The sequence below is a fragment of the Portunus trituberculatus genome, chromosome 24 (genome assembly GCF_017591435.1).
Source record: "Portunus trituberculatus isolate SZX2019 chromosome 24, ASM1759143v1, whole genome shotgun sequence".
Classification (NCBI taxonomy): Eukaryota; Metazoa; Arthropoda; class Malacostraca; order Decapoda; family Portunidae; genus Portunus; species Portunus trituberculatus.
In genome coordinates, this window is record NC_059278.1 from 19851935 (window position 1) to 19876988 (window position 25054).

Consider the following 25054-nt stretch of genomic DNA (forward strand, 5'->3'; position numbering starts at 1 on the left):
AAAAAGTGGACAGAAAACAAGAGAGGCTACGGTAGAAGGGAGGAAATAAGGAGAGCATAGAGAAGGGAGGAAAATAAAAATGATAAATGAATAAGAGAATAAAAGGAGTAATTAACAGTGCTTATGAACGAAGGAAAAGCTGTGATAGGAAAGATAAACGAGAAAAGAGGTTACAAAAAGGGAGATGAGAAAAACGAATGAGAAAAAAAAACAAGAAGAAAGAGGAGAAAGAAGAAAAGAGAAAAAAGGAAAACTAAACTGAAACAAGAAAGTAAGAAAAACAAATGGAAAGGAGATGAGTGAAATGAAAGAAGAAACAAGAAAAAGAGGAGAAAGAAAAGAGAAAAAAGGAAAATTGAACTAAATCAGGGAAATAAGAAACACAAGCGGAATAATATAAGCCTGTAAAAATGATACACAAGAGGAGGAGGAGGAGGAGGAGGAGGAGGAGGAGGAGGAGGAGGAGGAGGAGGAGGAGGAGCAGAAGCAAGAGGAGGAAGAAGAAAGGCACAGAAAAGCAAAACAAACATAAAAAAAAATACATAGAAAGAATAAAAAAAAAAGCACATTTAAAAGAGAGCACATACAGGGAAGATGACAATACGCCACTACGAGACAACTTAGAATTTCAACTCAGGACAACACGAAGGGATCAGTTTGCTCAGTCGCCTGTGAATCTTTACCAAATAATCCTCTGACGTGATGATCTGGTGAATATTCTCTCTCTCTCTCTCTCTCTCTCTCTCTTACGTAGACTTTCCCAGATAAAGTAAAAGTGCTAAAAATAGATAGTAATCGTGTAGAGTGGGTGTGGCGTGTCTGACGAAGTAATCTCAGTCACTTTAGGCCTGCAGAAGGAGAGGTAGAGTAGAGGACCGGGAAAAATAAGCCAGGGAGGAGCAGGAGGAGGAGGAGGTAGGTGTAGTGGTGGGCGGTAGGAATCAAACGTAACCCAATCTGACACCTCCTTCCCACCCCATCTCACTGTGACTGTCAGAAATGGCTCTATGATTGCCCTCTCTCAGCCGCCTCCTCTAAAGTACCCCTTCCTTCTCCTACTCTACGTTCTTTTTTTTTTTTTTTTTACTCATTTTTTTTCTACTCTTCCACGTCCTTCTGTCCACTACTCCCACAACACCAGGTTCTGTTATTGTCACTCTTAATTTCCTCTAAAGTAGTCTTCCCTTTTCTACTCTACGTTCTTTTCTTTGACTCTATTTTTCTCTACTTTTCCACGTGGCTCCTCTGTCCTCTAGTCCCACAACACCAGAGTTTATAGTTGTCACTCTCAGGGTCTATCTTCCTACACTTCCATTTCCTTCCTCTATCCTCTAGTTCGATTTACAACATCTGGCTTTATAACTGTTATTCTCAACCTTCTCTACAGCCTTCATCTTTTTATCTTCTTTCTATCCTTCTATTTTCTTCCTCTGTCCTTTAGCTCGACTCACAACCTCTGGCTATATAAATGCTACTCTCAGCCTTCTCTAGAGTAACCTTCACCTTTCTAATTTCTTTCTATATTTCAATTTTCTTTCTCTATTCTCTTGTTCGACTCACAACCTCTGGCTTTATAATTGCTACTCTCAGCCTTTTTTAGAGTAGCCTGCACCTTTCTACTCTATTGTCCAGTGTACGGTGTTCCAAGAGGGAATGTCTGAGGACTTCAAATATTTGGATCCATTCAGTTAATCAAGAGAGATTTGTTCTTTTACTTGTATATTTTATCTTTTCGAATGGCGTGTAATGGATCTTGGTTAATTTTTTGTTGTTGAGGTGATACAAGTGACACATTGAACCAGTACTAGCAGTGAGGCAGTGAGGGTCAGTGTTTTGTATTACAGTGCCCTTTAACCTTTAACACCTTCACTACTGAGACGCATTTTTATCTTGAGTTTTGGGTAGGATTAGACGATTTTATTGACATTAGGGAGGGTCTATGGAGGTCAGAAGGTTAATGGCCACAGTTTTCACTATTTTAATCCCCATAGAAGTTTCTGAAGCTGTATAAAATCACTAAATAGTAACCAGAATAAATATGACAGCGGGTCATGGTACTGAAGGGGTTAAGCCAGCCGCCACTCTTTCTGGCTCACTGTTTCCCTCCGTACACTCACCAGCGCGGCGCCTCAGCATTCCTAACAGCATACAAAACTCCAGCAAACAAATACTTGGTGCGAGCTTCTTCCTTCCACCAGCTTCAGAACAGAGCCTCGAATGCCTTAAATATTTAGTGTGGTAGCTGAATTCCTGCTCTAATTACGCCGGGAAATTAGCTTCTCGTAATCAACAGCAATAATTTCAAAACATTTCGCAGCGGGAAGAGATATTCTGGCTGAAGTGTGCACGGCGGCGGCGGTGGCGGCGTAGGCGACGGAACCCAGGAGGCGGGCGGCGCGTCTGATCCATCCATGTAATGAGATCTTCAAACGGGAAGACCTTAACTCTCTTCCTCTCGCCTCACCTGACATGACGGACGAATCCTCTGCTGGTTTACCTTCCATTCCCTCCCTCCGCCTGGCTCTTCCTCACCCCAGACCCCCACCCTGCAACCCCGCCACTGCCACACACAGCAGCTGCCGGCCACGGAATGAAGCATCGAGACAGTGAGCCTCCCGGATATCATTCTTTTCTTAATCTAATTTGCGTCATATGGAGTCCAGGGATCGACGCATTCCAGACGCTCTGCTCTTGTTGGAAATGTTGCAGTGAGTTAGCGGTGCACAAGGTGAGCCTTCCTGACCGACTCCCGCGCCTCGGCTCATGTGGAGTGAGGCACCTGGATGCACAAACAAGAGCTGACGGGGACACAGCTGATTCCCGCCCTGCCGACTATTGCTGGCCAGCCTCCAGCCTCCCGTGTCCCGCGTCCCTGCAAGGCAGCGACCATGGCGTGTACTGCTTTCAAGACATTTATCTCTGTCCTTTGGTTAACTTTATCGGATCTTAAGTGGGCCTTTTTTTCTATCTTTTGTTGCTCTTGACCAGCTCTTCCTTCTTGCATAGAAAAAAAAAACTATACACCCTTGAACACATTCTTATTACTTTAAGCTAATATTATCATACAGAATTTTATCATCTACTTACTTATTATCACTAACTTTTTATTATCTACTTATGTACTTTATCATTAATTTCTAAGTTACTATAGTGTGTTGGGCAGGTACGATTTGTGTCTCCAGCCTGGCCTTGTCCCACTACAATGGCCTCTGCGGCGCTGGTGTGGGGCAAAGAACGGCAGCCTGGCACGAGGGACACAAAGGGTGCAGTGGTGACTCGCACTGCTTCATTTCCACTATTTCAAAAGGCTTTATCTAATTTTACATGAGTTTTAAGGCATTTTTATGGTTTTAGAGGCAGAGTGACAAGATTTCTGCATTGTTGACTGGAGAAACACTATTGAAAACCCCGCTAGTCATCTCTGTGGCCTTGGAAAAAAGTCGTGGTAAGAGAGCAGAGAGCAGAATGTTTTTGAATACGGACCACAGCGCCATCACAACATCTATTAGCTTCCATTATTAATACATGTTGCTCTGGCTTGATTCATCCCCAATGCCATTTGGACGCACGAGTGTTAATATTCACACCACTTTCATTAACGCGAGTGTGAAACAATGTGACCGTTTACATTTCCGCCTTAATTCTTGACCCGCCAGCCAAATGATGTTACCTAATGACGTTCGTTTAACTGTGAACACGTCAAGCATTTTTTGCAGTTTATCACAAGCAAAAAGAGAAAAGAAAAGAGAAAACTGTTGCAATTTTTCTAACATTGACTCGGTTTTACATAATATTCTTCCTGATTTATTCTTGGTGATGAATTAGTTGTTTGGGCAGGAAATGGAGCAAAGAGAGAGAGAGAGAGAGAGAGAGAGAGAGAGAGAGAGAGAGAGAGAGAGAGAGAGAGAGAGAGAGAGAGAGAGAGAGAGAGAGAGAGAGAGTGTGTGTGTGTGTGTGTGTGTGTTAAACAGGAAGCGTCCGGGACTAATGCTCCCCTGGGACAAAACACTCATGACACTCACGGGTTCAGAAACACCTAACTCACTGGCAAGTCATGAGAACGCAACAAGAGCCACAGGAAGCCACCAATCACACCTACGTGCGGCACTGGCTGGCCTTGCGTGAACCCTACCCAACTGTCTCAACCCGCTATCCTCAGCCATACATTGAACTCATATTTTGACCCTTTCAGTACCATGACGCGTTTCCATATTCATTCTGCTTTGTATTTGGTTATTTTATACAGCTTCAGAAACTTATGTGGAGGCTGAAAATAGTGAAGACTGTGGCCATTAATCTTCTGACCTCCATAGACCTTTCTAATGTCAATAAAATGGTCTAATCACACCTGAACCTCGCCTTTCCATATTCATTTTGCTTTCTATTTAGTGATTTTATAGTGAAGACTGTGGCCATTAATCTTCTGACCTCCATAGACCCTTCCTAATGTCAATAAAATGGTCTGATTGTACACAAAGTCAAGGTAAAAATTCCTCCCAGTACTGAAGAAGGTTAAAACTCTAACGGCACTGCACAAATAACCTGATTACTGAGTGCATTACATTCATCAGCGTGAAGGAAGGGAGAGGATTCAAACAAGAGTTACTGTATAAAGAAAAAAACAACAACTACACAACACAGCGATATACAGGTAGACTCCAAATATTCAACCCTTTCAGTACTGGGCCACATTTTTACCTTGAGATTTGTGTACCATTAGACCATTTTATTGACACCAGGAAGGGTCTATGGATGTCAGAGGATTAATGGCCACAGTCTTTACTATTTTAATGTCCCCCCACAAGAGTTTCTGAAGCTGTATAAAATCAACAAGAAGTAAGCAGAGTGAATATGGAAAGGCAAATTTTTGGGTATGATCAGACCATTTTATTGATGTTAGGAAGGGTCTATGGAGGTCAGAGGAATAATGGCCAGTCTTTATTATTTTAACTCCTCCCCAAAGTTTCTGAAGCTGTATAAAGTCAACAAGTAGTAAGCAGAGTGAATATGGAAACGCGTCATGGTACTGAAGGAAGTTAATAGAAATAAAGATGATCAGATGCTATTAATTCAAGGATATAACGAAGTATCTCTACCATTCCCAGTCGCCAACTTTGAGAGGTCAACAAAATGTGCAATATCGTAGGCAATGGAGGCGATGAGGTGCCCCCGTCCATCTGGTAACACTGGCCAGACTCATCCAAAAGTTCACAAGGGTCCAGGTACAGTTTTATTAGCTTGGTCTCGCTTTTACTTGACTTTCCTTCACTCGCAATCACAGTTCATTCACTTCTTTTTATTTGTTCATTTTTCAGGTTCACTTTCATCTTGTGTACTTCATTTTTGGCTTATTTTCTTAATTTTTTATTTTATTCTCTTATGCATTCAGGTACTCTCTCTCTCTCTCTCTCTCTCTCTCTCTCTCTCTCTCTCTGTGTGTGTGTGTGTGTGTGTGTCTTTTTTCATTTATAAGTTCAGTTTCACGTGTTGTTCTCTTTCATAAGACTTTCCTTTCTTTTGCTTTGCTTCTCTTCCGAGTTTTTAGTTTCAGTTTCCTGTATTGTATATCTCTTTCTTTATTGCCTTTGTCCTTTTCATGTTTTCCCTTTCAATTTCTCACTTAGTTTCCATCTCCTATCATTCACCTTTCCTCTCGACACCTCACCTGCCGTTAGTTTATCTTTTCTTTCCAATTTTTCATAACTTTCCCGTGATCAAGCTGAATTTTACCTTTTTTTCCTTCTCTCTCTCTCTCTCTCTCTCTCTCTCTCCTGCCTCGCTTCCAGTCACGGCGCCTCCTGCAGCAGCCGCCGTGACACTGGACAGCCCTGCACGCCACACGACATGAAACACTCACGGGGACTGCGCGATTGATGACGATAACCTCGACCTGCGATTTTTACACTTCTCTCCCGGTAATGGTCCCCTTGTAAAACGACCCACACAGCTATTGGCCTTCAGATTTGACTGCATATCCTCCCTTCATTTTACTGCCGGGTGAAATTTCCCTATTAATCCTGAGAAGAGCGAGACTAGACTACCGCCCTTCGTGTGTGTGTGTGTGTGTGTGTGTGTGTTTGTGTGTGTATGTGTATGATCGCCAGAGCACACAAGCGTTTAAAGTCTCTCCCCCCAACACCCCTCACCCCCGCACCCTCCATGTTTCCGTCAAAAGGTCAACCTAGATATGTACACAGCTTTAAAACGGGCATAGAAAAAGTATATATGAAAAGACTTTGCCTGTGTGTGTGTGTGTGTGTGTGTGTGTGTGTGTGTGTGTGTGTGTGTGTGTGTGTGTGTGTGTGTGTGTGTGTGTGTGTGTGTGTGTGTGTGTGTGTGTGTGTGTGTGTGTGTGTGTGTGTGTGTGTGTGTGTGTGTGTGTGTGTGTGCGCATCAGTTACCAGTGTCATTAAATTTACTGCTGAGTAAGCGGATGATCGGCGGGTGAGGAGGGACGTGTCGAGGGGAGGGAGGTAGGATAGGTAGGTAGCTGAGAGAAAGGATTGTGGTTAGGATGAAGGGGATGGAGACAAGGGAGAAGAGGGGAGGCAGAATGTGAAGGACAGGACGGGGAAAGGGGAGTGGAAACCGGGTGAGGGGAAACAAACGTGTCAGTTAGGAAAAGGGAGGCAGGGAAAGCAGACCAGCAGGGAGAGCAGGTCTGGAGGGAGGCTTCACCAGATTAGCAGGACAGCAGATAAGCGGGTTAAGTGTTCACGAGAAATGCAGATGGGTGAGAGGGTGCCACCTGATAGAAATGGGGAATGGGGAGTGAAGGAGTAAAGGTACCTATGGTGAAGAAGCCTAATGGGGAAAGGGATGAGTCTAGATGAGTGGGGAAAGTAAACAAGATGGGACTGGATAAATGGAGGCTGAGGTGAATAGTGAAATGGGTGAGTTAGTCAGTGAATGAGTGGAGAGATGAGTGGGACAGTGAGTGAATGAGTAGAGGGGGCAGTGAATGAGAGTTGTAGTGTGTGAGTCGGACAAAAGATGGATAGGAAAGTGATGTGTGAGTCAGTAAGTGGGGAGATGAAAAGGGGCAGTGAGGGAATGAGTAGAAGGGAGCAGTGAAGAGAGAGAGAGAGAGAGAGGGAGAAAGTCAGTGAGTGGGGGAGTAAGCAAGGAGGTGAGGCAGTGGGTGAGTGAGCCAGTGAGTGAGTGGGTCCGTAGATGAGTGGGTGAACCAGTAGATGAGTCAGTGGGGCAGTAGGCGAGTAGGTGAGGCAGTGAGTGAGTGAGTGGGTCAGTGGGTGAGTGCGTGAGTGGGGCGAGGTGACTGGGGTGCGAGGGACGAGTCTTGCGGAGTGGGGTTCGTCCTCTCGCTGTTTCGGGGCCGCGTCGCGTCTCGCCTTTAAACATCGAAGTGGTGGAAGGCTCGCGAGGCCCCAAGACCCGTGGAGCTTTAAGAGTCAATATAATCAGATGTTACGAATGGGGAGTGGGCGAGGCGTACCTGAGGCAGCGGCCGTCACCGGTGTGGGGCAGGTGAGTGGCAGGCAGGATTTGACAACACCAAATACAGCCACTTTAATGCAATAATGGTGGTGATAATTGTAATGAAATTTCTGCAGGTACCGATACTACTACTATTACTATTACTACTACTACTACTACTACTACTAATACTACCACCACGGCTACTATTACTGGTGGTGGTGGTGGTGGTGGTGGTAGTGGTGCTACTACCTGAAGCAACACAGGTGGAATAAGACAAAAATCAAACACACACACACTCTCTCTCTCTCTCTCTCTCTCTCTCTCTCTCTCTCTCTCTCTCTCTCTCTCTCTTAACGCATGGCCGCCGCTGGCCCTGCCGTCGATAATGTGCAAATCGCCAAGTCCAAGGTCTCAATTTGTTCCTGAAATTCTCCAATTCCGCAGGCAATCCCGAAATACGAAAGGCGGCTCCACTCGACCTACGCCCGCCCATCCCGCTCCCTCCCCCTCTCTCTCTCTCTCTCTCTCTCTCTGTAGCAGCTGTCACCTTCACGACCCTGTGTGTGAGATTATTAATTAATCATCACCTGAGTTTGGGTTCACCTTCTCGCCTTTATTCCTAGTCTAAACAAGCAGTAGGAAATAATTAAACCACCTCAAAGGAACTCAGCACATACTATCTTTACGTCTCATTATCTTTACTCTCTAATTAGAACCACGATGGATCTAGAATTATATAAATCTGAACCTCAAAAAAGATCCCTCGAGAAAATGAGAGTTTTGGGAAGTAATGAGCTCAAACAAGTGGAAAATTGCGTGACATGATCTACTCGTTGCCTGTGTTAAATAATTCTATGAGGATGGATGTAGAAGTATGATGGATACCTCGATGGAATGACAGCTCTGAGCGGTGCAATGCTTCAAACATCAGTGGGTCTCCCTTTCGTCCTCACAAGATTGCTGGACACGCGAAAGTTGAAAAGTATTAGTATTAGTAAGAAGGAGTAGTAGTAGTGGTCGTAGTAGTAGTAGTAGTGGTGGTGGTGGTGGTGGTGGTAATAGTAGTAGTAGTAGTAGTAGTAGTAGTAGTGATGGTGGTAGTAAAATGTAGAATAAAAAAAAAAAAATCATTAGCAGTAATGTGTGTGTGTGTGTGTGTGTGTGTGTGTGTGTGTGTGTGTGTGTGTGTGTGTGTGTGTGTGTGTGTGTGTGTGTGTGTGTGTGTGTGTGTGTGTGTGTGTGTGTGTGTGTGTGTGTGTGTGTGTGTGTGTGTGTGTGTGTGTGTGTGTGTGTGTGCGCCTCTCCCACACACTCAAGGCAACACAGGAGGGCCGGAGCACGCTTGGGGGCATCACAGGCGCCCTTAAGCACCACCTTCACCTCACACTCCACTACACTTACCAGGTGTGTGTGTGTGTGTGTGTGTGTGTGTGTGTGTGTGTGTGTGTGTGTGTGTGTAATCTCTTCTTATAAAGTCAAATTTTTCTTTTCTTAGTGTTTCTCTCTCTCTCTCTCTCTCTCTCTCTCTCTCAACAATAAAACCTGATGACCCTTTTCTACTCCCCTTTCTCCTCTTCCTCTTCCTTCTCCTTCTTCTCCTCCTCCTCTTCCTCCTCTTTCTCCTTCAATCTTTCTCCCTCCTGCCGTTCCCCACTAAGCATCCTTCTTGCATCCTCTCCTTCATTCTAAACCAATTACTTATAGTTTCCATGTTATTTCCCTTCGTGGATAAGCTGATGGCGTCTTCTGGGAAAAAGTGCACGTCGAACACAATTTTAAGAGCCTGATCAAAATGCGTAGTGCTGTGATGTGTTTTGTATTTTTACGTTATTTGTGTGTCTTAGTCTTTGTTTCGTATTCTCCAACACTTGTCTGCTTCATGCGCCTCCACTGTTTCCAAAAGGCTTTATTTAAGTTTACAAGATTTTTTTTTAAAGGTGTTTTTTACGGTTCTAGAGGCACAGTGACAAGATTTCTGCATTATTATCTGTAGAAACACTCTTGAAAACCCCGCTAGTCATTTCTGTGGCCTTGGAAAATAGTCATGGTGAGAAAACAGAGCATTTTTAAAGGTGTTTTTACAGTTCTAGAGGCAGTGACAATATTTCTACATTATCAACTGTAGAAACCCTCTTAAAAACCACGCTAATCATCTCTGTGGCCTTAGAAAGAGAAAATAGAGCATTTTTAAGAATGTTTTTATGGTTCTAGAGGCAGATTGACAAAATTTCTACACTGTTAATAGGAGAAATACTCTTGAAAACCTCGCTAATCATCTGTGTGGTCTTAGAAAACAGTCGAGGTAAGAGAACAGAGCGTTTTTTCGTTCACGTTTATTGTAATGTCTGTGTAATCGATCTGCGTGTGTTGTGTGTGTGTGTTTATTTGTTTTGTTGTCCGTTTGCTGTCATTACTACTAGTTTTTGTGTACTTAATCATTCTTCTTTTGATTTATGTTTTTCTATTCTTTGTATGTTTCGTAATGTCAAAGTTATTTATCTTCGTTTGTTATGCATCTGTTTACTTGCTTGTTATGGCTTTGTTCTCACCACTACTGTCTCACTGTTTATTTACTTCTTTTGTTATTGTTATTATTGGGATTTGTTATACTCACCCACAACTCCTTGACTCCTAACAAAGAACAGTGGAACCATGCGTGCTTTGGGGTCCGAGGGGTCTCCAAGCGCACGGGTTCGAATCCTATCCACGGTCCGAGAGTAAGTTGGGCTTCCTCACTCGGGGCAACGGTTTCCTAGCGGGTGGGCTTTGAGATAGGAGGTACCCCAAAAAAGTATCCCCTTTAGCCCAGAAATTCCCGTGAAAAGCTCACATGGTATAAAAAAAAATCTATTCCCTAAGCCTATAACGTAAAATACACACTTCTGGTCACCCACCACTCCTTGACTCCTTGTGAAGAACAGTAACTAGAAAAAAAGAGAAGAAAAATCTACTCCCTAACTCTATACCATAAAATAAACACTTCTGATATATACACATTTTTTTCCTCCAAACGTACTTTTTAGTTGAACTTTGACAAGGGCAGGCATGGGTGAAGAGGCAAACAAACACGCCGCAGCGCCCGCCAGACCGACAGACAGACAGGACAGCGGCGAGACATGCATACAAAACTGACATGACACTACACTGCACTAGCTAAATGCAAACACAGACCTACATATCCCGTTTTTTTCCCTGGTGGTGTCCCTGTTTTTCCCCTCTATGCCTTGTTACGTGGCGCCCCATTTCACGCTGTCAGCAGAGTTTCCCTTCACACAGCGCGCCAAAAACAAGGCGAGTCCACGCCGCTGGAGCTCACACCAGTTGGTTTGTGGTCAAAAATCGATACATCTGCGCCCGCCCTACTCTCTCTAACTCTCTAACCTTTAACTGGGGCGCGAGGAGAATGTGGCACTACTGAGGCACGGGAGCATGTGGCACTGAGTTACTCGGGTCGTGGAACGTGGCACGGAGGGAACGGAGCATGTGGAGAGGGAGAGAGAAAGGTAAAGAGGAATAGCAGGAGGAGAGACGGAGCATGTGGAGAGAGAGAGAGAGAGAGAGAGAGAGAGAGAGAGAGAGAGAGAGAGAGAGAGAGAGAGAGAGAGAGAGAGAGAGAGAGAGAGACATGGAAAAAGCGAAAGAGGTGTAACAGGAGGTGAAAAGGAGCATGTGTAAAGGGAGGGAGAAAGAGGGAAAGAGGAATAGCATTAGGGGAAAGGGAGCATGTGGCAGTTGCGTTTGAGCATAAGAGGACCTGATGACCCAATCCATCGCAAAGAATACAGGACGGATGGAGGGATTTGCGGCTCAGGAGGAGGAGGAGGAGGAGGAGGAGGAGGAGGAGGAAGAGGAGGAGGAGGAGGAGGAGGAGGAAGGATGCACGGAAAGAAGGTTAATATGTATGGAGGGAGAAGTGATGATGAATGAGAGGTAGGAAGGAAGATGGAGAAGAAGAGAGAGAGAGAGAGAGAGAGAGAGAGAGAGAGAGAGAGAGAGAGAGAGAGAGAGAGAGAGAGAGAGAGAGAGAGAGAGAGAGAGAGAGAGAGAGAGAGAGAGAGAGAGAGAGAGAGAGAGAGAGAGAGAGAGAGAGAGAGAGAGAGAGAGAGAGCCACGCGGTAACATCTGATTTTCGGATTTAATATCAGACCAATATATTTTTTGCTATTCAATTTATCAAAAGCAGGCTTTGAACACACACACACACACACACACACACACACACACACACACACACACACACACACACACACACACACACACACCAATGGGAGCGTGTTTGTGCATTTGATGTTGAGTTCTAAGTGGTCGGCGAGATCGAGGCTGGCATAGGAGCACCAGGCAGCGACAGGGCGAGGAGGGATGGGTTGGGAGGCACTTGCCGATGACGAAAGGGGTAACATGGGGCCGGGGAACGAGAGAGGCTAAGAATTAAAGGCTAGGGAAGTTATTACGTAAAGGGGATGAAGGGGAATGAGATTAAATGGAGTAATGTAATGAGGAGAGAGAAAACCAGACGTGATGAAGGGAAGGGAAGAGAAGAGGAGGGGAGACAAGGGGAGACAGAGACACAAGGATGAGAAGTCAAGGGGTATATCCACGAGAAAAAGGTGCAGAGATAGAAAGGAGGATGGAAACTGGAAACATGAGTGACGGAAGGGAGAAGACAGAGGAACACCTGACTCGGAAGTACTACATGAGGCAGAGGGCGCGAGGGGAAAAGAGAGGGGAGAGCAAGAGACAAACAGGATGAGGACTGAGAAATGAGGAAGGTGGTAGGGAAGGACAGGAAATAGGAATAGGAAATGCATGAGGTGAAGGGGCAAGGAGGAGGGAAGGAGGAGGAAAGAAGGGAAAGCGAGTGGTAAAGAGGATAAACAGGAACCAGAAATGAGTGAGGAGTGTAAGAGGAGAGGACGAGGAAGCAGGAGGCGACACTGACACGCTGAGGAAGGAGAGAAAACGAGAGATAAAGAGGATACACAGAAACAAGAAGGGAGTGTAAGAGGAGAGGACGAGGAAGCAAGAGGCGACACTGCCACGCTGAGGAAACTTGCTGCACCGCTCACGTCCCACATACTTCAACAGGTGACCGCAAACTGGCATCAGCAAGTAGGCAAGCATCCGTTCAACACACCCAGGAAAGTAACACTGTGATACTCGTGGTCTTTTGTTATATTCTAGTCCTTCCCAGCCAGGAGTCGCCACATCCCTCTTCCAGTCAGGTGGAAAGGTACTGAACTCCACTTTAGACTCAGTTCCCTCAGACTGGCGGACTCAACACGTTTCAAAGCCCCTCTGCTGCCGCTGTAATTGCCACCTGCCTGCTGCCGCTCACCCCTCGCTGCCTCCCTCGCCTCGACAAGACAGGGTGTGGTTGTTAATTGGTGGGTCAGCGGCCGCCAACTCAGCACTATGAACACTACCAGGGCGAGGGTGTCCACTGAGGCCACTCCGGTGCGGCAGCTTAAGACACTGTTTGGCGAGCCCTGTTACCGCATGCTTAGTACAGTCACCTACACTGCAAATTGAGCCTATTGAGGGGATTGGATGAGGGTGACGCTTCCACAGGGTTCAATAAAGACTAAGGCTCGTATTCTCAAACACTTCAGGGCTTCACCTCCACTGTTTCAAAAGGCTTTATTTATATTTGCACGAGTTTTTAAGGTGTTTTTTATGGTCCTAGAGGCAGAGTGACAAGATTTCTACTTTGATTTTATAAAGCTTCAGAAACTTGTGTGAGGGATTGAAATAGTGAAGACTGTGGCTATTAATCTTCTGACCTCCATAAATCCTTCTTAATGCAAATAAAATGGTCTAATCGTACACAAATATCAAGGTAAAAATGTGTCTCAGTATTGAAGAAGTTAAGTATTATCTAATGTCTTAAGGAAGGCAAGCTGTTTCCTGGGGTCAGTTAAGAGCGTGAAGGCACATCCCAGGTCTCACACAGCTGTCTGGTAAGCTCAGCAGATGCCAAGCAGCCAGTCCGTGCTTGGTCAGAACCCGCAGCGTCCCGAGATAACAGTTGGTTTGCTATTGTTTTGCCTTTGCGGTGCAGGACAAAGAGCATCACATAACTCTATTACTCTTTAAGGAACTGGCAATCAAGGGCTTTTTTTTTGTTGCCCTTGGCCGGCTTCCCCTCTTGATTAAAAAAAAAATAAAAAAAGAAAATTCCGCCGCCACGCCTTCACCAACATCGGGACGAGTTTTCTGATCCTCAATCTTCTATTTTGAATCAGAGTTTTCTTTATATTCGTGGGCCAAAGATACGAGTAAAAGGCAGAACAGAGCCAGCCACGTAAGGCTTCACCTGACCACCGGCCGGCGGAAAGGCTCTCAGAATTCCGCCAGAGTACCAGACTAGCCACATTATTTGGTTAGGTGACCCCGCGTACTGATATGGCAAGTAAATTGTGAGACTGTGACTTTGTTACTCGGTATAATATCACCGAGAGGGATGCGCAGCGTGGCGGTGGTGGTTGGCGGTGAAGATGGTGGTGGTGGTACTGTTGCTGCTGGTGCTGGTGCTACTAATGCTCCTCACCTACCACAGCAGAGGGCAGACAATTATCTTTTTTCATGTAATAGAGGAGGACTGGCTAAGAGTAGCAAAAATATAAAGAAAAAGGCGCACTTATTCCCTAGTTTCCTTACAGAGCCGATAGAATTAGCCAAAGGACAGGGACAAATGTTTTAAAGCCTCCCTCCTGAATATGAACTCAAGTCATAGGAAGTTGGAAATACAGACACAGGCAGGCAGGGTGTTCCTGAGTTTACCAGTACAGTGGAACCATGCGTGCTTTGGGGTCCGAGGGGTCTCCAAGCGCACGGGTTCGAATTCTGTCCACGGTCCGAGTGTAGGTTGAGCTTCCTCACTCGGGGCAACGGTTTCCTATCGGGTGGGCTTTCAGATAGGAGATACCCCAAAAAGTACCCCCTTTAGCCCATAAATTCCCGTAAAAACCTCACATGGTATAAAAAAAAAAGATATGAAAGACTGAGGGTACTGGTCAACTCTTGCTTTAGAGAGTTGGACAGAATAGCAGTGGAGGGGAATAAAATACTATAATTTCCACCTGGCGTGACCTTAACCTCCGCACAACTTGTCAGAATCATGTTGTCTTCACACGGAGAAACTCGCACTCCCGGCACAGGTGAACTCCCCCATCCACCCAGACCATCCACTCCCAGCTCTCACCCACCCATCCACCCACCCCCAGCCTCACCCATCCATCCACCCCCAGCTCTCACCCATCCATCCACCCACCCATCCACCAACACCCCGCTTTCACCCACCCAACCAACCAACCCACCCCCAGCTCTCACCAGTGCCTGCTCCTCCTCCTGCGCCTCCCAAATCTGCCCCCGCGTAATCCCCGTGAGGAGGGTGAAGCAGAGAACATGTTGCTGGGGATTATGGGGAGGCCTGGCTAAGTCTTCCCACAAATCCTCACAGTAATCCCGCAACACGTCCCTACTCGGGGGAGGAAAACGTCCCGCGCTCTGGGAATCATTTTTATTTTTTCATCATTTTCGGTCAAGCTTCGTTCCTTTCCCTCCAGAATACGAGTCCCACCCCCAGCTCTCTCTCTCTCTCTCTCTCTCTCTCTCTCTCTCTCTCTCTCTCTCTCTCTCTCTCTCTCTCTCTCTTTCTTCCTTCGTTCCTCCTTTTTCTCTTCCCTTTCTCATTTCTCATTGTTTCTCCTCGGGTTTCTGGTTTTTGTCTCATTTCTTTCATCTCTCTCTCTCTGTTTCTGTCTGTCTGTCTGTCTGTCTGTCTGTCTGTCTCTCTCTCTCTCTCTCTCTTTTGAAGAAGATTATGGGTGTAGTCTCCGTCTCTGTCTGTCTGTCTGTCTGTCTGTCTATATGTCTGTCTATCTGTCTCTCTCTCTCTCTCTCTCTCTCTCTCTCTCTCTCTCTCTCTCTCTCTCTCTCTCTCTGGTAGTGCAGTATTGCCATAACACCGGTTGGAGGTCTTTCTTTTAGCGCAGTGTTGCCAGAAATAACCTACTCAAGCCAATTTTCCAGAGTCGCGTAACTCTTTGGAAACTTTCTTGCTCACTTTCGTTCCGCGTCTCGTGCATTCGTTTGCTGAGTGTTTATAATGAGGCCTGGAAATTAAAGCCCCCTCTCCCCATCCCTCTCTCTTACTCTCTTACTCCCCCCTTCCACACCACGCCTCCCACAACACACGGAAACTTAAACCTTCTCTAAACACATGAAAAAAAAGGAAGTGGAAAAGTAAGAGCGAAAACGAGATGGCAGAGTGGAAGGAATATTATTAATCTTCGTTTAATATATTTTTTCCACGTCGTGTGATACGTGATACTCGTTGAGCGAAATGGCGTCCACAGGAACATCGAATATTTTGTTCCGTGCAGCGCGGGACGAAGGGACGGAGAGATGGAGGGATGGAGGGATGGAGAGATGGAGGATGGAGGGTTGGAGGTATGGAGGGATGGAGGTGTGGAGGGATGGAGGTGTGGAGGGATGGAGGAGGGAGGGATGGAGGGAGCCGAGTGACAGGAAATTTATCAAAAAACAAATCAAATACATTTATGGTACGACGAGGAAAGGATTGTATCTATCTGTGCATCTATGTATATATATATCAGAGAGAGAGAGAGAGAGAGAGAGAGAGAGAGAGAGAGAGAGAGAGAGAGAGAGAGAGAGAGAGAGAGAGAGAGAGACAAAGACACAGACACAGAGACGGAGACCACACCCACAACCTTCCCTTTCAAACCTCTATCAGTCTTCTCACTCGTCACTTAATATGATCAGCGTGATGGAGCTGAGGTGAAACACTGCGTGACTAGATCAGGTTTACTCCCAGCCACTCTCGCCGCCACTCCATCCCGGCTGTCTGTTCCAGTTGGCCCCAAGACCCTTCACAAGTCACGAGATCACGTTAGACTCTCTTTCCCTGCGCCTTGGTTGAAAATCCCCAAGCTGAAGTGAAAGGGAAAGGCTTAAAGTTCAATGTAAGTCCTCAGAGTGTGTAAAGATCTTAGCAGTGGTGAGATCAAGTAAGAGGAGAGAGGAGGAGGAAGAAGAGCAGGTGAGGGATAGAAAAAAAATATTAGTTTTCCTCCCTGGTTTTGGAAAATTGCTGGAATGTTATACGTGTGATGGAAGCAAAAGTTCAATTTACTTAATAATACATGGTGGGGTGCCTCTCTCTTCCACTCACTCTCTCTCTCTCTCTCTCTCTCTCTCTCTCTAGTGCTTCCTCCCTCTCTTCCCTTCCCTTCCCTTCTCTTCCCTTCCCTTCCCTTCCCTTCCCTTCTCTTCTCTTTTCTTCCCTTGCCCTCCCCTCCCCTCCCATCCCATTTCGTCCCCTACCCTCGCCTCCCCTAGCCTCCCCTCCCCTCTCCTCCCTTCTACCTTCTCCTTCCCTTCCCAACCCTCTCCTCCCATCGCTTTCCCTCCCCTCCCTTCTACCTTCTCCCCCCTCCCCTCCCCTCCCAGCCGTCCTACAGTGGCTGGGGAAAATTTTGTCGGTATTGAAATTCGTGAATGGTGAAGAAAATTGAAGGATTTGTTACGATTCCCACGTCATTCCCGCTCCCCGGCACACACCGTAGCGCGGGGAAGGAAATGTGAGGTGTTGTATGTGCTTCATTATTATTATTATTATTATTATTATTATTATTATTATTATTATTGTTGTTGTTGTTGTTGTTTTTTGCTATTAACTCCATCAATATTGAGACGCATTTTTTTACCTTGATTTTTAGGTATAATTAGAAGATTTTATTTATTTATCTTTATTAGCACTAGGAAGGGTCTATGGAGGTCAGAAAATTAATGGCCAAAGTCTTCACTGCTTTAATCCCCACATGAGTCTCTGAAGCTGTATAAAATCGCTAAAATAGTAACCAGAATGAATAAGAAAACGCGTCCTGGTAGTGAAGGGATTAAACTTTATTTCGGTTACTCTAGTGTACTGCAGAACTTTAACAAAATGGCCTGGAGGAAACTTAGAATATGAGCCTTAGTGTTTGAAAAGGTTGTGGTGAGAGTGGCTTTGTTGGTCCTCAGTACGGCCAAAAGATTACAAGTATCATATTTGTAACAGGTAACAGGCTTCAAATCAACACATGCAGCCAAACTATCATTACTATTATCATCATTATTATTATTACTTTTATATCGAGCATCGTCATCATTCTTAGAGCCTTATCCCCTTCAAGACCAAGACCATACCATATTCATTCTGTTTGCTTTCTGGTGACTTTATAAAGCTTCAGAAACTTATGTGGGAATTACAATACTGAAGACTGTGGCCATTAATCTTCTGACATTCATAGACCCTTCCTAATGTCAATAAAATGGTATAGTCTTACACATTATCTCAAGGTAAAAATGTGTCCCAGTACTAGAGGGTTTAATATTCCCAGTAGTGAGCTGAACTCTTCGCTCAAACCTTTGCTACCAACTCAACTTTGGATGATTCTGGGCATATTCCTCCTACTCCTCCACCCTCTGACTACTTCATCCCTAAAATTAAAATTCTTTATAAAGACGTTTTCCTGGCCCTCTCTGGCCTTGATTCTCGGAAGGCTTACGGTCCGGATGGAGTCCCTCCTGTTGTTCTCAAAAACTGTGCTTCCGAACTCGCTCACTGCCTGGTCAAACTCTTTCATCTGTGTCTCTCTACTTCTATTTATCCTTCTTGCTGGAAGTTTGCTCACATTCAACCTGTCCCTAAAAAGGTGACCACTCCAATCCTTCTAACTACCGCCCTATAGCTTTGATTTCCTGCCTTTCTAAAGCCTTTGAGTCTATCCTTAATAGGAAGATAATGAGGCATCTATCAGCTCACAACCTTCTCTCTGATTGCCAGTATGGTTTCCGTAAAGGCAGATCTACTGGTGATCTTCTTACTTTCCTAACTGAATCTTGGTCATCCTCTTTAGGGACTTCGGTGAAACCTTTGCTGTCGGCCTTGACATATCGAAAGCCTTCGATAGAGTCTGGCACAAATCTTTAATTTCTAAACTACCCTCCTACGGATTCTATCCTTCTCTCTGTACCTTCATCTCCAGTTTCCTTTCCGATCGTTCTATTGCTGCTGTAGTAGACGGTCACTGTTCTTCCCTAAAACTATCAACAGTGGTGTTCCACAGGGTTCTGTCCTATCACCCACTCTCTTTCTATTATTCATCAATGATCTCCTAAATCTGACTCAATGCCCTATCCACTCCTATGCTGATGATACCACCCTGCATTATTCAACAGCGTTCAACAGACGCCCAACCCAACAACAATTAAATGACTCAAGGCGAGATGCTATAGGACGCCTAACTTCTGATCTTTCACTTGTTTCTGATTGGGGCAGAGAAAACCTGGTTTTGTTCAATGCCTCAAAAACTCAATTTCTACAACTATCTACTCGACATAACCTTCCAGACAACTATCCTCTCTTCTTCAATAACACTCAACTTCCCTCTCCTCTACATTAAACACACTCGGTCTATCCTTCACTAAAAATCTAAACTGGAAATTTCACATCTCTACTCTTGCTAAATCAGCTTCCAAGAAGTTAGGTGTCCTATGGCGTCTTCGTCCATTTTTCTCTCCTCCCAGCTGCTTGCTCTGTACAAGGGCCTTATCCGCCCGTGTATGGAGTATGGCTCTCATGTCTGGGGATCCACACACAGCTTTACTAAACAAGGTGGAATCTAAAGCTTTTCGTCTTATCAACTCTTCTCCTCTAACTGACTGTCTTGATTCTTTAAGTCACCGCCGCAATGTTGCATCTTTATCTGTCTTCTACCGCTGTTTTCATGCTGTCTGCTCTTCTGAACTTGCTAACTGCATGCCTTCCCCCTCCTGCGGCCTCGCTGCACAAGACTCTCTACTTCTTCTCATCCCTATTCTGTCCATCTTCCTAATGCAAGAGTTAACCAGTATCTTCACTCCTTCATTCCCTACACTGGTAAACTCTGGAACTCTCTACCTGTGTCTGTATTTCCACCTGCCTATGACTTAAACTCTTTCAAAAGAGGAGTGTCAAGACACCTCTTACGTTAACTGGACCCTCCTTTTAGATTTTTTTGTTTTTTCTCTTTCTACTTCATCTTAACAGGGCCTGGCAACCAGCGGGATTTTTTTTTTCCAACACTTTGTTTGCCCTTGGCCAGTGCCCTTGTAATGTAAAAAAAAAAAAAAAAAAAAAGCCGAAAGACTATTACAACCATCATCAATATCGTTCGTAGCCTTGGCGCATCTCAAAAGTGTTCCCGGAAGGTGAGTCAGTCAGGTGTTGAACGCGCCATGAGGCAGGAACAGGTTTGCTTTGGCGCGTCGCTGTCCATAAACTGTAACTCTCTTCACTTTTGGAAACAAGGCAATGGTTTGTGACGATTGGAATGTGTGTGTGTGTGTGTGTGTGTGTGTGTGTGTGTGTGTGTGTGTGTGTGTGTGTGTGTCGGCGAGTGGCAACAACTACTGACGTAAATACTGGAAAAAAACACACTATTCTAACTTTAACTTCTTTTTGGATACTGGCAGTTCTTTTCTTTTCTTTTCCTTTTATTTTTATTATTATCATTATTTTTATTATTTTTTTTTTCTTAGAGTTTTTCTCGTCCCAACATGCCTCTCCGCCTCTCCTCTGTCGGGCCGCGTCTCCTAAATCAACGTTCTTATATGAAACAGAAATGCTAAGTGGATCCTGGCTAGGTTTAATTCTGAAGCCTTAAGCAGCGATGTACCTGGCAGCAACATGAATAATTCCAGTGAAAAGGAATAATATATGCTGAAAAACATTCCCATTATACCTTACTTATATTACGGAGGAAAACCATCGTCATTCCAACATAGTATAAAAGCCTCGTGGTTTTTTTACATATATTTTTTACCATCTATAAAGTTAGCATGGAAAGAATAATGTAATGTGCATTTCGATGGATGGCAATAGACCTGACCAAGACTGAATGCATGGAATATTATGAATAGTAGGGTGAAAGGGTAGGTATTTTGAGACGATCACACACACACACACACACACACACACACACACACACACACACACACACACACACACACACACACACACACACACACACACACACACACACACACACACACACACACACACACATTAGTAATTTTAACACACGAGTGAATACAACACACGCTACACATTTTCCAAGCATGTAAAAGGAAAAAAAAATAGAGAAAATACCTCAGTTAAAGCTTTTCCTCTCATCAAGTCCCTTCAAATGACAAAAAATAAAGACGAAAATTATTTAGAGATATTAAGCAAACAAGAGAAGGAAAATAACCTTACTTCATGACACAGGGAAATTGTCAGTTAAATAAAGCTTTCTCTCATTATGTCCCTTCAAATGAATGGAAAATTAGAGACAAGAATGATTTAAAGGGAGTAACTAAACAGAAGAAGGAAAATAACTACCTCTCAAGACACAGAAAATACATCAGTGAAAGTTTTCTCTCATCAAGTCCCCTCGAAAGAAAAATATAGACCAAAAATGATTTAAAGAGTAACTAAACAAAAACAAAATATATACAGTTAAGGCTTTTCTCTCCTCAAGTCCCTTCGAATGAAAAAAAAAAAAAAAAAAAAAAAAATAGGGACGCCTCAAATCCCTTAAAAAAATAGAGACAAAAATTATTCAAAGAGACTAACTATATAAAAGAAGCGAAATAACCGTACCTCATGACACCTTTCTTCACGCCGGTAGGAGGGAGGCAACACTCAGCATACCTGTAACAAAGAACAACGGTCAGTCATTGGAACCTTCACCTGGGTAACAAAACACTTCATGAATCAACATTTCACACAACACTTAATCCTTCACACAACATTTAACCCCTTCAGTACCAGGGCATGTTTTCATATTCATTCTGGTTACTATTTGGTGATTTTATGCAGCTTCAGAGACTTATGTGGGAGATTAAGGTAGTGGAGATTTAGCCATTAATCTTCTGACCTTCAAAGATCCTTCCTCATGTCAATAAAATGGCCTAATCATACCCAAACCTCGCTTCTCCATATTTATTCTGCTTACTATTTGGTGATTTTATGCAGCTTCAGAAACTTATGTGGGGGATTAAAATAGTGAAGACTCTAGCCATTAATATTCTGACCTTCATAGACCCTTCCTAATGTCAATAAAATGGTCTAATCATATCCAAACCTTGCCTTTCTATATTCATTCTGGTTACTATTTGGTGATTTTATACAGCTTCAGAAACTTATGTGGGAGATTAAGATAGTGGAGATTCTAGCTATTAATCTTCTGACCTCCACAGACCTTTCCTAATGTAAATAAAATTGTTTAATCACAATCTCCAAGCGCACGGGTTCGAATCCTGTCTACGGTCTGAGTGTAGGTTGGGCTTCCTCACTCGGGGCAACGGTTTCCTAGCGGGTGGGCTTTGAAATAGGAGGTACCCTTAATAAGTATCCCCTTTAACCCATAAATTCCCGTGAAAAGCCCACATGGTATAAAAAAAAAAAAACTAAAAGTGTCCCAGTACTGAAGAGGTTAAGGAACACGGCAGCCAATTCCTCCAGCAGCACCACCTTTTCATCATTAACGTATTCCTCCAATGTGTTCTCTGTCAGTAACACAATACCTAGAAAATGGTACTAATATACAAGTACTTACACCTTTAACTTCCTTCATCTCGTCTGCAGCAATCAGTAATACAAAAAATCACGAATCATACTCCTTCATCTTACATTGTCTCGCCTTTATCTACCAATAACACAGGCTCACAATACTCACACCTACTAATTTCACCCACACAAGTACATATAACTAACTCAACTTCTCTTCTCTTGTCATTATGTTTTATAATTACGAAGGAAAAATTGAAACCTATTGACTATAAATCGTGTGACTTTTTTTTTCTTTTTTCTTTGTGGATTATTAGAAAAGAAATATAAGAGATGGAAAATGCAAAAGGAAAAAAAAAAAGGAAAAATATTGATGAGATGTGTGTGTGTGTGTGTGTGTGTGTGTGTGTGTGTGTGTGTGTGTGTGTGTGCTTCCCTAGCCTTTTCGCCATCACTAAGAAAACGGGCGCGTGTCGCAAAAGGTAACGAGACTGTGGGAGCTACACACCTGAGGCTCATCGCTCCTCTCCCACCCACCGCCCGGCCCGCCCACCTCCCGGAGCTTCCACGGCCTCCAAGACTCAGGGGCGCTCAGGAGGTCCCGCTCGTTCCCTGAAGAGCCCGGACATCGCCACGCCATTAGAGGAAAGACGTCCTGAAGGTTAATTAGCCCGAGAGATCCCTTTCATGTCCACGTCCAAGGTTTCCCCGAGTCACTGCTAAGATTTACTGAGACTGCTCTCTCTCTCTCTCTCTCTCTCTCTGATACTGGCCTTCTTTCTCTTATTTCCTTCTCCTTTTCTCTTCTTTCTATCTCTCATTCTTCTTTCCTTTCCTTTTATCGTGGTCCTGATTTATTCATATTCTTCTCTCTCTCTCTCTCTCTCTCTCTCTCTCTGCTTCTACTCCTTCCTGATCTATATTTTCTTCTTTTTTCCACTTTCGGTTTCAATTTTTCGCTAGTCTCTTTAAGTTTTGAGGATTTTCGACTCTTTTTTTCTGCTTCTTCTGCTCCGGGTACTAAAATTTCTGATGATGAGATTATTGTTTTTTTTCATGAGTATGTTTCTTCTTTTTATTTCCATGCTTGCTTTTTTTTTGTTTTTCTTTTTTTCATGGTTAATTTCTGATGATGAGTTGACTTTTTCTTCACGTGGGTAGTTTTTCTTTTTCTTTTTCTACCTGTTTTCTTTTTAATATTAGCTATTTTTTTCTTTCCCGGTTGGCGTGAGGTTAGTGATCCTTTGGTGAATGTGGGGTAAGGAGACGTCTATAGTAGTACCGTTCCTTCACCTTATCCCATGTCTGTCTGTCTGTTTGGCTGGCTGTCTGTCTGGCTGTTTGACTGGTTGGCTGGCTGGCTTGCTGTGTGTCTGGCTGTCGTGTTCATGATCCAATTTAAACAGTCTTTCTTGCAGTCTGTCAATTTGTTTGTCTGTTCTCTCTGTCTCTGTCTCTCTCTGTCTCTCTCTCTCTTTCTGTTTTTGTCTCTATCTGTCTCTGTCTCTCTCTCTCTCTCTCTCTCTCTCTCTCTCTCTCTCTCTCTCTCTCTCTCTCTCTCTCTCTCTCTCTCTCTCTCTCTCTCTCTCTCTCTGTCTCTGTCTGTCTCTCTCTCTCTCTCTCTCTCTCTCTGTCTGTCTCTCTCTCTCTCTCTCTCTCTCTCTCTCACACACACACACACACACACACACACACACACACACACACAGAGCCACAAAGTCCCAACAAGTGTACATACGTCAGCTGAGCGAGTAAAGACCTTGCACTAATTACCTCTATCACCGCCTGTACAAACACCAGCACTGGGCTCCCTTTCATAGGCGTTGTAGTCGTTCTCCAATCTCTGGCCAGAAACACCCGTGGGCGGCGGCGGCGGTCCGTGACTCCCTTATCGCCTGCTTGTTACCCTAATCTGCTCAGCGAGGAAAGGGAAGTTGCCTAAGCCCTAAAGTCAAAGCCAGAACTGAGCAGGTCTAATTAGTTGCCTAATGTAAGATGCATATGATTAATCTGTACAGGTGTGGCGTGGAGGTAAGGGTCGCCAGGTGAGGGAAAGGCCAGGTATAAGGCAGTTAGTAGGAATGGAAGAGTAAAAACAAGGGGAGTAGGTGACAGGTGAAACAGGTAACTAAAAGAGGGGAGTAGGAGAGGGCATGGAAGAGAAGAGGAGAGATGGATCGCAAGGTGAGGGAACATAAGGACAGGTGAGACATTTAGTGAAAATAGAAGAGTAAAAATAGACAGTGAGAGCAGAAAGAAACAGGTGGAGTGAGTTTGTAAGTAGAAGAGTAAGGGGAGTAAGACGGAGCAGGACAGGAGAAGGGAGGGAATTGGGAGGGATGGGTCGCCAGGTGAAAGAATAGGTAAGGCAGTTAGTAGGACTGGAAGAGTAGAAACAGGAGAAGTAGAAGGTAACAGGTGGAAAGAGTAAATAAAGAATAAGAATAAGAGAGAGCAAGGGAGAGGAAGGAAGAGATGGGTCGCCAGGTGAGGGAACACAAAGACAGGTATAAGGAAGTTAGTAGGAGTGGAAGAATAGAAACAGGAGAAGCAGAAGGTAACAGGTGGAATGAGTAAGTAGAGGAAAGGAGTAAGAGAGAGCAAGGTAGGGGAAAGAAGAGATGGGTATCCAGGTAAGGCAGTTAGTAGGAATGGAAGAGTAGAAACAGGAGAAGTAGAAGGTGTCAGGTGGAATGAGTTTATAAGTGGGAGAGGACAGGCGGGGAGTAAGAGAGGGCAGGGGAGGGGAGGGACGGGAAGGAGAGAGACGGGTCAATGAAAATTCCCCAAGGCCTCAGGAAATAACTCATTTTTAGCAGTTATGAGAGTAGCAACGAAATGGTGGTGGTGGTGGTGGTGGTGGTGGTGGGGGATAGTGGAAGTGATGGTGGTGGTGGTGGGATGCTTGTTCTCGTTGTTGATGGTAATGGTGGTGGTTTAGAGGCATGTGGTGTAGGTGGTTGGCCAAGATAGGTTAAGTTAGTTGAAATAAGGTTACATTAGGTGAAGAAAGGATTA

At 44.4% G+C, this 25054-nt stretch overlaps 1 protein-coding gene across 5 annotated transcripts in view; it reads right to left on the reverse strand.

The window, feature by feature from the left end:
* LOC123508316 overlaps positions 1–25054 on the reverse strand; it is a 275636-nt gene that overhangs the window by 108359 nt on the left and 142223 nt on the right. The window contains exon 2 of one of the 5 annotated variants that reach the window (XM_045261923.1): positions 21128–21178. The exons of the other annotated variants lie outside the window; for them this stretch is intronic. The gene's annotated coding sequence lies outside the window, so the exon portion shown is untranslated. The remainder of the gene's footprint in view (positions 1–21127; positions 21179–25054) is intronic. 5 annotated transcript variants of the gene reach the window in all.